The sequence below is a fragment of the Bufo bufo genome, chromosome 8 (genome assembly GCF_905171765.1).
Source record: "Bufo bufo chromosome 8, aBufBuf1.1, whole genome shotgun sequence".
NCBI classification, from domain to species: Eukaryota; Metazoa; Chordata; class Amphibia; order Anura; family Bufonidae; genus Bufo; species Bufo bufo.
The window spans coordinates 173,425,380-173,438,265 of NC_053396.1; the positions used below are offsets into that span (position 1 = coordinate 173,425,380).

Sequence of the window (12,886 nt, forward strand, 5' to 3'; positions counted from 1 at the left end):
CTTTTAATCACTTATGGTTTGCAGAATCTGTGTAGTAATATTGTCATATTGGTTTTAATTTAGTTACAGTGTGGTGTTAGTATCCAGTCACTATGCGGGGGTCATTCCTGTTAGATTCTATATTTATATGGATCTAAAGAGGTTGTGCATTTGTTTACAGCTATAGTTAATTGGTACATAATCATTAAACTGCGCATACTTATGTGTGATTACAACAGTAAGTATTTAGTAAAGACTCCACAAGTTGATGGGGGGGGGGGGGGCGCACTTGGGAAGCTCAGCCTCTGTTGGTGGTTGACCTTGTCCCAGCCCTGGCCAGACAGTACAAACACCCCACAAATGACCCCATTTCGGAAAGTACACACCCTAAGGTATTCGCTGATGGGCATAGTGAGTTCATAGAACTTTTTATTTTTTGTCACAAGTTAGCGGAAAATGATGATTTTTTTCTTTTTTTTTTTTTTTTCTTACAAAGTCTCATATTCCACTAACTTGTGACAAAAAATAAAAACTTCCATGAACTCACTATGCCCATCACGAAATACCTTGGGGTCTCTTCTTTCCAAAATGGGGTCACTTGTGGGGTAGTTATACTGCCCTGGCATTCTAGGGGCCCAAATGTGTGGTAAGGAGTTTGAAATCAAATTCTGTAAAAAATGACCTGTGAAATCCGAAAGGTGCTCTTTGGAATATGGGCCCCTTTGCCCACCTAGGCTGCAAAAAAGTGTCACACATCTGGTATCTCTGTACTCAGGAGAAGGTGGGGAATGTGTTTTGGGGTGTCTTTTTACATATACCCATGCTGGGTGAGATAAATATCTTGGTCAAATGCCAACTTTGTATAAAAAAATGGGAAAAGTTGTCTTTTGCCAAAATATTTCTCTCACCCAGCATGGGTATATGTAAAATGACACCCCAAAACACATTCCCCACCTTCTCCTGAGTACGGAGATACCAGATGTGTGACACTTTTTTGCAGCCTAGGTGGGCAAAGGAGCCCATATTCCAAAGAGCACCTTTCGGATTTCACTCGTCATTTTTTACAGAATTTGATTTCAAACTCCTTACCACACATTTGGGCCCCTAGAATGCCAGGGCAGTATAACTACCCCATAAGTGACCCCATTTTGGAAAGAAGAGACCCCAAGGTATTCGCTGATGGGCATAGTGAGTTCATGGAAGTTTTTATTTTTTGTCACAAGTTAGTGGAATATGAGACTTTGTATGAAAAAAAATTTTTAAAAAAAAAATCATCATTTTCCACTAACTTGTGACAAAAAATAAAAAATTCTAGGAACTCGCCATGCCCCTCACGGAATACCTTGGGGTGTCTTCTTTCCAAAATGGGGTCACTTGTGGGGTAGTTATACTGCCCTGGCATTTTCCAGGGGCCCTAATGTGTGGTAAGTAGGTAAATGACCAGTGAAATCCGAAAGGTGCTCTTTGGAATGTGGGCCCCTTTGCCCACCTAGGCTGCAAAAAAGTGTCACACATCTGGTATCACCGTATTCAGGAGACGTTGGGGAATGTGTTTTGGGGTGTCTTTTTACATATACCCATGCTGGGTGAGAGAAATATCTTGGCAAAAGACAACTTTTTCCATTTTTTTATACAAAGTTGGCATTTGACCAAGATATTTATCTCACCCAGCATGGGTATATGTAAAATGACACCCCAAAACACATTGCCCAACTTCTCCTGAGTACGGCGATACCAGATGTGTGACACTTTTTTGCAGCCTAGATGCGCAAAGGGGCCCAAATTCCTTTTAGGAGGGCATTTTTAGACATTTGGATACCAGACTTCTTCTCACGCTTTGGGGCCCCTAGAATGCCAGGGCAGTATAAATACCCCACATGTGACCCCATTTTGGAAAGAAGACACCCCAAGGTATTCAATGAGGGGCATGGCGAGTTCATAGAATTTTTTTTTTTTTGGCACAAGTTAGCGGAAATTGATATTTTTTATTTTTTTCTCACAAAGTCTCCCGTTCCGCTAACTTGGGACAAAAATTTCAATCTTTCATGGACTCAATATGCCCCTCACGGAATACCTGGGGGTGTCTTCTTTCCGAAATGGGGTCACATGTGGGGTATTTATACTGCCCTGACATTCTAGGGGCCCTAAAGCGTGAGAAGAAGTCTGGAATATAAATGTCTAAAAAATTTTACGCATTTGGATTCCGTGAGGGGTATGGTGAGTTCATGTGAGATTTTATTTTTTGTCACAAGTTAGTGGAATATGTGACTTTGTAAGAAAAAAATAAAAATTCCGCTAACTTGGGCCAAAAAAAAGACTGAATGCAGCCTTACAGGGGGGGGGGGGATCAATGACAGGGGGGTGATCAATGACAGGGGGGTGATCAGGGAGTCTATATGGGGTGATCACCCAACTGTCATTGATCACCCCCCTGTAAGGCTGCATTCAGACGTCCGTATGATTTTTACGGATCCGATCAGTCTATCAGTGGATCCGTAAAAATCATGCGGACATCTGAATGGAGCTTTACAGGGGGGTGATCAATGACAGAGGGGTAATCAATGACAGGGGGGTGATCAGGGAGTCTATATGGGGTGATCACCACAGTCATTGATCACTCCCCTGTAAGGCTGCATTCAGACGTCCGTATGATTTTTACGGATCCGATCAGTCTATCAGTGGATCCGTAAAAATCATGCGGACATCTGAATGGAGCTTTACAGGGGGGTGATCAATGACAGAGGGGTAATCAATGACAGGGGGGTGATCAGGGAGTCTATATGGGGTGATCACCTCCGTCATTGATCACTCCCCTGTAAGGCTGCATTCAGACGTCCGTATGATTTTTACGGATCCGATCAGTCTATCAGTGGATCCGTAAAAATCATGCGGACATCTGAATGGAGCTTTACAGGGGGGTGATCAATGACAGAGGGGTAATCAATGACAGGGGGGTGATCAGGGAGTCTATATGGGGTGATCACCACAGTCATTGATCACTCCCCTGTAAGGCTGCATTCAGACGTCCGTATGATTTTTACGGATCCGATCAGTCTATCAGTGGATCCGTAAAAATCATGCGGACATCTGAATGGAGCTTTACAGGGGGGTGATCAATGACAGGGGGGTAATCAATGACAGGGGGGTGATCAGGGAGTCTATATGGGGTGATCACCACAGTCATTGATCACTCCCCTGTAAGGCTCCATTCAGACGTCCGTATGATTTTTACGGATCCGATCAGTCTATCAGTGGATCCGTAAAAATCATGCGGACATCTGAATGGAGCTTTACAGGGGGGTGATCAATGACAGGGGGGTAATCAATGACAGGGGGGTGATCAGGGAGTCTATATGGGGTGATCACCTCCGTCATTGATCACTCCCCTGTAAGGCTGCATTCAGACGTCCGTATGATTTTTACGGATCCGATCAGTCTATCAGTGGATCCGTAAAAATCATGCGGACATCTGAATGGAGCTTTACAGGGGGGTGATCAATGACAGGGGGGTAATCAATGACAGGGGGGTGATCAGGGAGTCTATATGGGGTGATCAGGGGTGATCAAGGGCTAATAAGGGGTTAATAAGTGACGGGGGGGGGGGGTGTAGTGTAGTGGTGCTTGGTGCAACATATTACTGAGCTGCCTGTGTCCTCTGGTGGTCGATCCAAACAAAGGGGACCACCAGAGGACCAGGTAGCAGGTATATTAGACGCTGTTATCAAAACAGCGTCTAATATACCTGTTAGGGGTTAAAAAAATCACATCTCCAGCCTGCCAGCGAACGATCGCCGCTGGCAGGCTGGAGATCCACTCGCTTACCTTCCGATCCTGTGAACGCGCGCGCCTGTGTGCGCGCGTTCACAGGAAATCTCGCGTCTCGCGAGAGGACGCACCGGCGCGTCCACCCAGAACAACAGGACCGCCGCAAAGACGCAATCCTGCGTACGGCGGTCCTGAGGAGGTTAATGACAAGTATCCATCTATTGTGTGGACTCTATTGAGCTGAGTTTTACCGAGTATATTGTATTCTATTGTATTTTACTTTCCAGGATTTTATAGTGTTTTATATTCTTATTCTACATACACGTGTAAACCCATTGTTTGATTTAATTAAATTTTATTGCTAAGTCCAAATGCAGTGTGCTCACCCATTACTTTAACAGTCCATTATTCAGACACTGCATGATGGTATTATTCAGTCACTGTATGATGGTATTATTCAGTCACTGTATGATGGTATTATTCAGACACTGTATGATGGTATTATTCAGACACTGTATGATGGTATTATTCAGTCACTGTATTATGGTATTATTCAGTCACTGTATGATGGTATTATTCAGACACTGTATGATGGTATTATTCAGACACTGTATGATGGTATTATTCAGACACTGTATGATGGTATTATTCAGACACTGTATGATGGTATTATTCAGACACTGTATGATGGTATTATTCAGACACTGCATGATGGTATTATTCAGACACTGTATGATGGTATTATTCAGACACTGTATGATGGTATTATTCAGACACTGCATGATGGTATTATTCAGACACTGTATGATGGTATTATTCAGACACTGTATGATGGTATTATTCAGACACTGTATGATGGTATTATTCAGACACTGTATGATGGTATTATTCAGACACTGTATGATGGTATTATTCAGACACTGTATGATGGTATTATTCAGACACTGTATGACGGTATTATTCAGACACTGTATGATGGTTTTATTCAGACACTGTATGATGGTATTATTCAGACACTGTATGATGGTATTATTCAGACACTGTATGATGGTATTATTCAGACACTGTATGATGGTATTATTCAGACACTGTATGATGGTATTATTCAGTCACTCTATAATGGTATTAGGCCTCTTTCACACGGGCGTGTGCGCCCCTTTGCTGCATTGCGGACCGCATTTGCGGATCCGCAATATACGGGTGCCGTTCCGTGGGCATTCCGCATCACGGATGAGGACCCATTTACTTCAATGGGTCCGCAAATCCGGAGATGCGGAATGGTGCAGAACGGAACCACGGAACGGAACCCTACGGAATCACTACGGAGTGCTTCCGTGGGGTTTCGTCCCGTACTTCCGTTCCGCAAAAAGAGATAGACCATGTCCTATCTTTTTTTGCGGAACGGCCGGATCACGGACCCATTCAAGTGAATGGGTCCACGATCTGCTGCGGCTGCCCCACGGACCGTGCTCGTGCATTGCGGCCCCATTTTGCCCTCACGCGCCCGTGTGAAAGAGGCCTAAGGGCTCTTTCACACTTGCGTTATTGTCTTCCGGCATAGAGTTCCGTCGTCGGGGCTCTATGCCGGAAGAATCCTGATCAGGATTATCCTAATGCATTCTGAATGGAGAGAAATCTGTTCAGGATGCATCAGGATGTCTTCAGTTCCGGAACGGAACGTTTTTTGGCCGGAGAAAATACCGCAGCATGCTGCGCTTTTTGCTCTGGCCAAAAATCCGGAACACTTGCCGCAAGGCCGGATCCGGAATTAATGCCCATTGGAAGGCATTGATCCGGATCCGGCCTTAAGCTAAACGTCGTTTCGGCGCATTGCCGGAGCCGACATTTAGCTTTTTCAGAGTGGTTACCATGGCTGCCGGGACGCTAAAGTCCTGGCAGCCATGGTAAAGTGTAGCGGGGAGCGGGGGAGCAGTATACTTACCGTCCGTGCGGCTCCCCGGGCGCTCCAGAGTGACGTCAGGGCGCCCCAAGCGCATGGATCATGTGATCGCATGGATCACGTCATCCATGCGCATGGGGCGCTCTGACGTCATTCTGGAGCGCCCCGGGAGCCGCACGGACTGTAAGTATACCGCTCCCCCGCTCCCCGCTCCTACTATGGCAACCAGGACTTTAATAGCATCCTGGGTGCCATAGTAACACTGAAAGCATTTTGAAGACGGCTCCGTATTCAAATGCTTTCAGTACACTTGCGTTTTTCCGGATCTGGCGGGCACCTCCGGCAAGTGGAGTACATGCCGGATCCCAACAACGCAAGTGTGAAAGAGGCCTTATTCAGATTATTCAGTCAAGTAACTAATAATCATGCAGCTTGTATTTGGAAGTATGTGCCTGAGCAGTGTGGGAGACATTACTGTAAAGTGTCGCCAATATGTAGTAGAAACTGATACATATTTCATTTTGTAGTCTAGATTCTATTTGCAAGTTTTCTACATTTTATGTAGTAGGATATTTTTTCAGATTGCCTTTCCTTTTCATAGCAAAGAAACCCAGCACTGGTCCAGCCTTTGAGGCCCCATTCTTTTCTATTTTACAGGGATTCTTGTTGCAGAAATAGTTGTTTCCAAGGAAAATAAAAGCATCTCAGCCAAAGCCCTGCATCCAATGAATGGGCCACAATGCAAGTGGTGAAAACTATTTCTGAAAAGAAATTCGTTGGACTTACTTCTCTCAGAGTCAGGAGAGAAATGTGAATGTGGGGAATCTTTGTGCAGAACTTTAGAAGAAAAACACATTAGAATAAACTGGAGCCAGGAGCACAATCCCAGAACATGGGCTTGTCCTCAAAAGTATGTTTTCTCTGGTTGTTCTGAATACAAAACATGTGCAGCTCAGGGAGATTATACTTAGTAAAAGTTCACCAGCAAAATCTCAATAAACAAAAGAAAAATAAAGTCTAAAAATCAACAAAATTCGAAATAAAAAAATACAATAAAAGCAGATTTATCATTAAAAACACATCCATATATTGTAGTTCCTGAGAAGAGCGTCCACAGCAGGTTAGTATTTCCTATGATGATAAACTAAGCCTCCTTCCCAAGTGCATACAGAAAAGCCACAGCCCCCCCCCCTGCCAAAATAATGGGGGACATTAACCATGCCCCTACACCAATTTTCTGGCTTGAAAGAGTCACAATTTGCTACATTTTAAATGCCAATGCATCTTCATTTAGGCACAAATTGTGTTTTTACGCCACATTGACCGCTTTCCTAAAAGGGGACATGGCAAGGGTGATATGTGGATGCTGCCAATGACCTATGCTCATTTATCATCATTTATGTTGGGGGAGAGTTGGGAACGGCCGATAATACACTAATGTGTATGGAGGCCTTAAGATGTCTTTTTTTCAAGCCTGATTTCTTAAGCCTCTCATTATTAGGCCTCCTGCACACGGCCGTTGCCCGGCCGTGGCCATATTGCGGGCTGCAAACAGCGGGTCCGCAATATGCGGGTACCGGCTGTGTGCTCCCTGAATGGGTCCGCAATCCGGAGCTGCGATGCAGAACGGAGGCACGGAACCCCACAGAAGCACTACGCAGAGCTTCCATGGTGTTTCTGTCCGTGCCTCCGCACCGCAAAAAAATAGAACACGGATCACAGACCCATTGAAGTTGAATGGGTCTCCATCCATCCTGGCCACCGCACGGACGTGGCCCGTGCATTGGGGTCTGCAAATTGTTGTCCTCAATGCATGGAACGGCCGCACAACGGCCATGTGCATGAGGCCTTAGAGAGACCTTCCTTCCCCATTAATATCCGGTTATATGCTATTAGTTACTTTGGTGGGAACGGTCCATTAACTCCTAAACGCTCTGTGACGCCACAAAGCACAGTGCCGTAATAGTATGTCACGGTGATGTCATGGGCTCTGGTGCTGACTGTTTTATATAGTAGGTACGCGGTTCTCACTGCCTGGATAAGAGATAACTCTGATCCCAGCAGTTTAAGCTCCTCAGATGCAGCGGTCAATAGTGACTGCAGCATCTGAGCTGTTTGGCCTCCGTCACATGGATGCATTTTTCTTCCATGTCCAATCTGCATTTTTTATAGATCTCACACAGGCCCATTCAGTTCTATGGGGCTGTTAATAATGCGGACAGCACACAGATGTCATCCATGCGCTGTTCGCATCCACAAAGCACAGAACATGGTCTATTCCTGCCTCTTTTGCAGACAAGAATAGCCATTTTTATTATAGGGATCAAGGAAAGTGTGGGATGAACACATCCCGAAAAATACATATGGTTGTGTGCATGTAGCCAAAGGAGGGGAGAGGGGGGCTTCCTCTGTCTTCCGGTAAGAAATAGGAGTGAGACAAAACATTTTTTGAGCATTCAATTTATTGAAAACAACGAATAAACTGAAACAGGCTGTTTTTCAGCTGATCAAAAGTTTAGGACCAGACCTCCAAAAAAAACGAAACCCCCCCAAAACAGAAATCCAACTTCCAAACATGAACTCAGTAATGAGTAGCTCCGCCGTTATTGTTTATCACTTCCAGGATTCGTTTCGGCATGCTTGATGCAAGCGTTTCCATGAGGTGAGTGGGAACATTTCTCCAAGTGGTGAAGACGGCCGCACGAAGGCCATCTACTGTCTGGAACTGTTGTCCATTTTTGTAAACTTCCCTTGCCATCCATCCCCAAAGGTTCTCAATTGGATTTAGATCAGGGGAACACGCAGGATCGGCCAAAAGAGTGATGTTATTCTCCTGGAAGAAGTCCCTTGTCCTGCGGGCATTGTGTACTGTAGCGTTGTCCTGAAAAACCCAGTCGTTACCACACAGACGAGGAATGCTCTCTGCAACATCTGGACATAGCCAGCGGCCGTTTGACGCCCCTGCACTTCCTGAGGCTATATTGTTCCACTGAAGGAAAAAGCACCCCAGACCATTATGGCGCCCCCTCCACTGTGGCGCGTAGAAAACATCTCCGGTGGGATCTGCTTGTCATGCCAGTAACGTTGGAAACCATCAGGACCATCAAGGTTAAATTTTTTCTCATCAGAGAATAAAACTTTCTTCCACCTTTGAATGTCCCATGTTTGGTGCTCTATTGCAAAGTCCAAACGAGCAGTTCTGTGGCGTTCAAGGAGACGAGGTCTTTGAAGACGTTTTTTGTTTTTGAAGCCCTTCTGTCTCAGATGCCGTCTGATGGTTATGGGGCTGCAGTCAGCACCAGTAAGGTCCTTAATTTGGGTCGAGGATCATCCAGTGTCTTGACGGACAGCCAATTGGATCCTCCGGCTCAGTGTGAATGAAATTTTTTTGGGTCTTCCACTTGACTTTTTTGTTCCATAACCCTCAGGATCATTTAAGAAATTCCAAATGACTGTCTTACTGCGTCCCACCTCAGCAGCGATGGCGCGCTGTGAGAGACCCTGCTTATGCAGTTCAACAATCCGACCACGTTCAAAAAGGGAGAGTTTTTTTGCCTTTGCCATCACAACGTGTGACGACCTGACAGAAAATGACAATGAATCCACATCTTTGCACAGATTTGGCCTTTTAAAGTCATGTGGTCCTAAAATTTAGATCAGCTGAAAAACAGCCTGTTTCAGTTTAATCGTTATTTTCAATTAATTGAATGCTCAAAAAATGTTTTGCCTCTCTCTCATTCCTTCTTGTTGCATGTTGAAGCTCTACTTGGAACCTTTGTTAACCCTTTCCCGACTGCAATCCGTTTATATACGTGATATTTGCACATGCCCCGTGCAGCTATCATGTCTATAAACGTCAAACCAGCTCTTTAATCCAAGCACTGCAAAGCACTTGGATTAAAGCTTCTGCCCCTGCACTGCTGCTGTCACGGACAGCACACAGTGCAGTAATGCCGGCAAGGGAACAATCAGAGTGGCCCCTTGCCGACAATCGATCCGATTAGTTAGTCTGTGCAGACTAACCAATCAGATCGCGGCAGTGAAAAAAATGCCGGTTTCAGGCTCTGATCTGCGCTCTGCAGATCAGAGCCTGAAATCAGGTAGTGTCTCTGTGGCCCCCAATCTGTGCCCCCTTCCTGTGCCCCCCGATCTGTGCGCCTCCAACACCCCACTGTCCGCGCCTGCCCCTGATGCAGTTCCCCCGCCCGATCCATATTCATGTAGTCCCTGATGCGGTCCGCTCCATGCATTCTCCCCGCCCCTCCTGCCCCAGCCTCCCTCAATGTTGGCGGCCGTACCCCCTCCCCCCCTCTTTCAGCGCTGCCCCCGGTCCCCCTGCTGTGTGTGATCGGCGGCGGCTCCATTCCTTAGCCGCCGCCATCAGCAGCAAGTGTCAGCTCTATGCTGACACTCTGCTGTAACCCCATAGATGCCGCGGTTGCTCCCTCTCCAAACCATCGGGGCTGCAGCGTTGTGATGGCAGCGCCCGATGGTTGCCATGGCAACCAGATGCTTTGCAAAGGCGTCCGGTTGCCATGGCAAAGGCGTCCTGTACTTCCACCTATAGAGCATCTAATAGTCCTTATTGTGAGCTAAACCTGTAGTGAAGTCTACTCGATAGAGATAAGGTATAATGGAAAGATTTGCACCTGTTCTATGCTTTCGACTCATACTGTACCTGGTGTGGAAATAACTGACCAAATAACTGAAGTGTAAACCTGGACTTACTTGTAATTATTGCAATCATTTTTTTATGTTTTACATTTTTGATGTGTTGTGTTCATTGAGTTCCTACTGAGATGTTTAGGGGGGAAAATACACCATAGCCAGCCAACCATGCTGCACATTCTTTTTTTTAAATGCCACTTACCCAAAACCTGCACCTCAAAAAGTGCATGCATGTACTCCGTTTCTAAAATCTCATAGACTTACAGCTAATACCAATTTATATATTTTTTAAAGGACAGAAACACCAGAAAAAAAACTGTGGGGAAATTTATCACGAGTGGACTTTTATGACTTTTTCTATTTTTACACCACTCACTACAGTTCTCCAGTTTTGAAAACTAGGTGGGAATGTGGACATGCTCGGCCTGTTGTGCTGGGTTAAACTAGATTTATCAACTGCGAAAAAAAATTATTATTATCACAATCTTACTCCATCATAGGGGGCGGAGTAGAAAATGCAGTAACAAACATATCCAGACGGAAGTGTTAGGCTTGAAAGATGCACCCAATTTATCAAAGATGATGAGACATTTGCTAATCTTTTGACTGACTTTAAAATTGAAGTCAACGGGAAGTTGCTGGCGAGGTGAATCATAAAGCGGAAAATGCCCGTCTTCCACTACAGGATCCATTGAAGATATTGCCTATGTGGACATAGACTCAGAATTGTAAGTAAATTTGCCCTGCTAGTAAATTTCTGGGATCGGGGGGATTGTGATTTTAAGCCAGTGAGGCATTTTAATTTGTAACGTCAGTGTAAAGTGCTGGTAATTTGTACCCGTCATTCAGCAGTTAAGCCAGTCATTAGGGGTTAGGTTTGACTTGGCAGTTTTTTCCTTTGATCATTTTGATGCATGTCAGGCATAAACCCAAGTCACAACATGTATGCTTTTCTCTAGTCACCGTATACCTACAGAAATCACACACAGCTACAAGTCGAAATGTTATTTTGGCCAAATTAGGTTCCTTTCACCACCTCCACCCCATCCTCCAAAATGTTACTAACCTGGGTTCATGTGAACCATCCATCTCTGGATTGTCTTAGGGCTCTTTCACAACAGCGCGTTTTCCATCCGCATGCAATGCGTGTAGTGAACGCGTAGCATCCGGACATGAGCGTCGCTTTTCATGCATTATCTCTGCGTTCAGGAAAAATACCAGCAAACTAAATTGGACTATAATGTGAGTTTTTCACGCAGCCCCGGCACCATAGAAGTGAATTAACCTTGCATGAAAAATTTAATGAATCCGGATGCAATGCATTTTTTTTTACTGATGGTTGGCAGATACGGATTGTTATTCTGCAGTTTTTAATAATAAAAATAATATTTATTTATATAGCGCCACCATATTCTGCAGCGTGGGGAGCACGGAGACGTCAGCGCAGGTCCTGCTGAATGAAGATAGAGGTCCTTTTATCTTCATTCAGCGGGACCTGCCCTGACGTCACTGCGCTCACCACGTGGTGAGCGCGATGACATCAGCGCGGGTCCTGCAGGAAGAAGAAAGAAGAAGACGATACCGGCTGCGCGAACAAGTGGATAAGGTGAGTTTATTTTATTTTATTTTTTAACCCCTCAATGGACATTTTAGTTAGGCCTCATGCACACGACCGTTGTTGTGTTCCGTAAAATGGGGTTCCGTTGTTCCGTGATCCGTTTCCATTTGTCTTCCTTTATTTTTGGAGGATCACCAGACATGAAGGAAAGTAAAAAAAAGTCTAAGTCAAGTTTGCCATGCAAATGATAGGAAAAAAACGGACGCGGACGCGGATGACAATCTTGTGTGCCTCCGCTTTTTTTCACGGTCCCATTGACTTGAATGGGTTTGCGAACCATTTTCTGTGAAAATAATAGGACAGGTTATATTTTTTTGACGGACTGGAACCACGGATCACGGACGCGGATGACAAACGGTGCATTAGCCGAGTTTTCAACGGACCCATTGAAAGTCAATGGGTCCGCAGAAAATCACGAAAAACGGAACATCGGACATTAAGAATGCTATTATTTTTCCTTATAACCATGTTATAAGGTAAAATAATAAAATCTACAGGACACCGATCCCAAGCCCGAACTTCAGTGAAAAAGTCCGGGTTCGGGTCGGGGTACCATATTCAAATTCAGTTTTTTATCACGCGCGTGCAAAACGCATTGCACTCGCGCGAAAAAAAAAAATTAACAATGGAACTCAATCGCAGACAAAACTGACTGAAATTGTGTGCCCACTCGCGCGGGTTTTCCAAAATGCAACCGCTACGCATCCGGACAAAATTTGTGGCGCCCGTGTGAAAGAGGCCATAGGGTTCCTGTACAAAACAAAAGTAACTGGCTAATATACAACTGAAACACTAGGAGTCAGGGCCCTGCTCGCAAGAGCTTACAATCTATTTCTCCACGCTAGTGAAAAACACCTGCAATCCTGATACAATCGGGATGGAAAAAGCACACACACTGAACGCAATTAATCGGCCCGAACATAGAGCTGTCTAAATCAATCTTTAGGCCCCTTTCA

At 45.0% G+C, this 12,886-nt stretch overlaps 1 protein-coding gene across 2 annotated transcripts in view; it reads left to right on the forward strand.

Annotated features, from left to right (window-relative positions):
* Positions 1-12,886, forward strand: part of LPAR4 (lysophosphatidic acid receptor 4) — a 94,720-nt gene that overhangs the window by 28,620 nt on the left and 53,214 nt on the right. The window contains exon 1 of one of the 2 annotated variants that reach the window (XM_040405725.1): positions 10,962-11,040. The exons of the other annotated variant lie outside the window; for it this stretch is intronic. The gene's annotated coding sequence lies outside the window, so the exon portion shown is untranslated. Of the gene's footprint in view, positions 1-10,961; positions 11,041-12,886 lie in introns of those variants that run through there. 2 annotated transcript variants of the gene reach the window in all.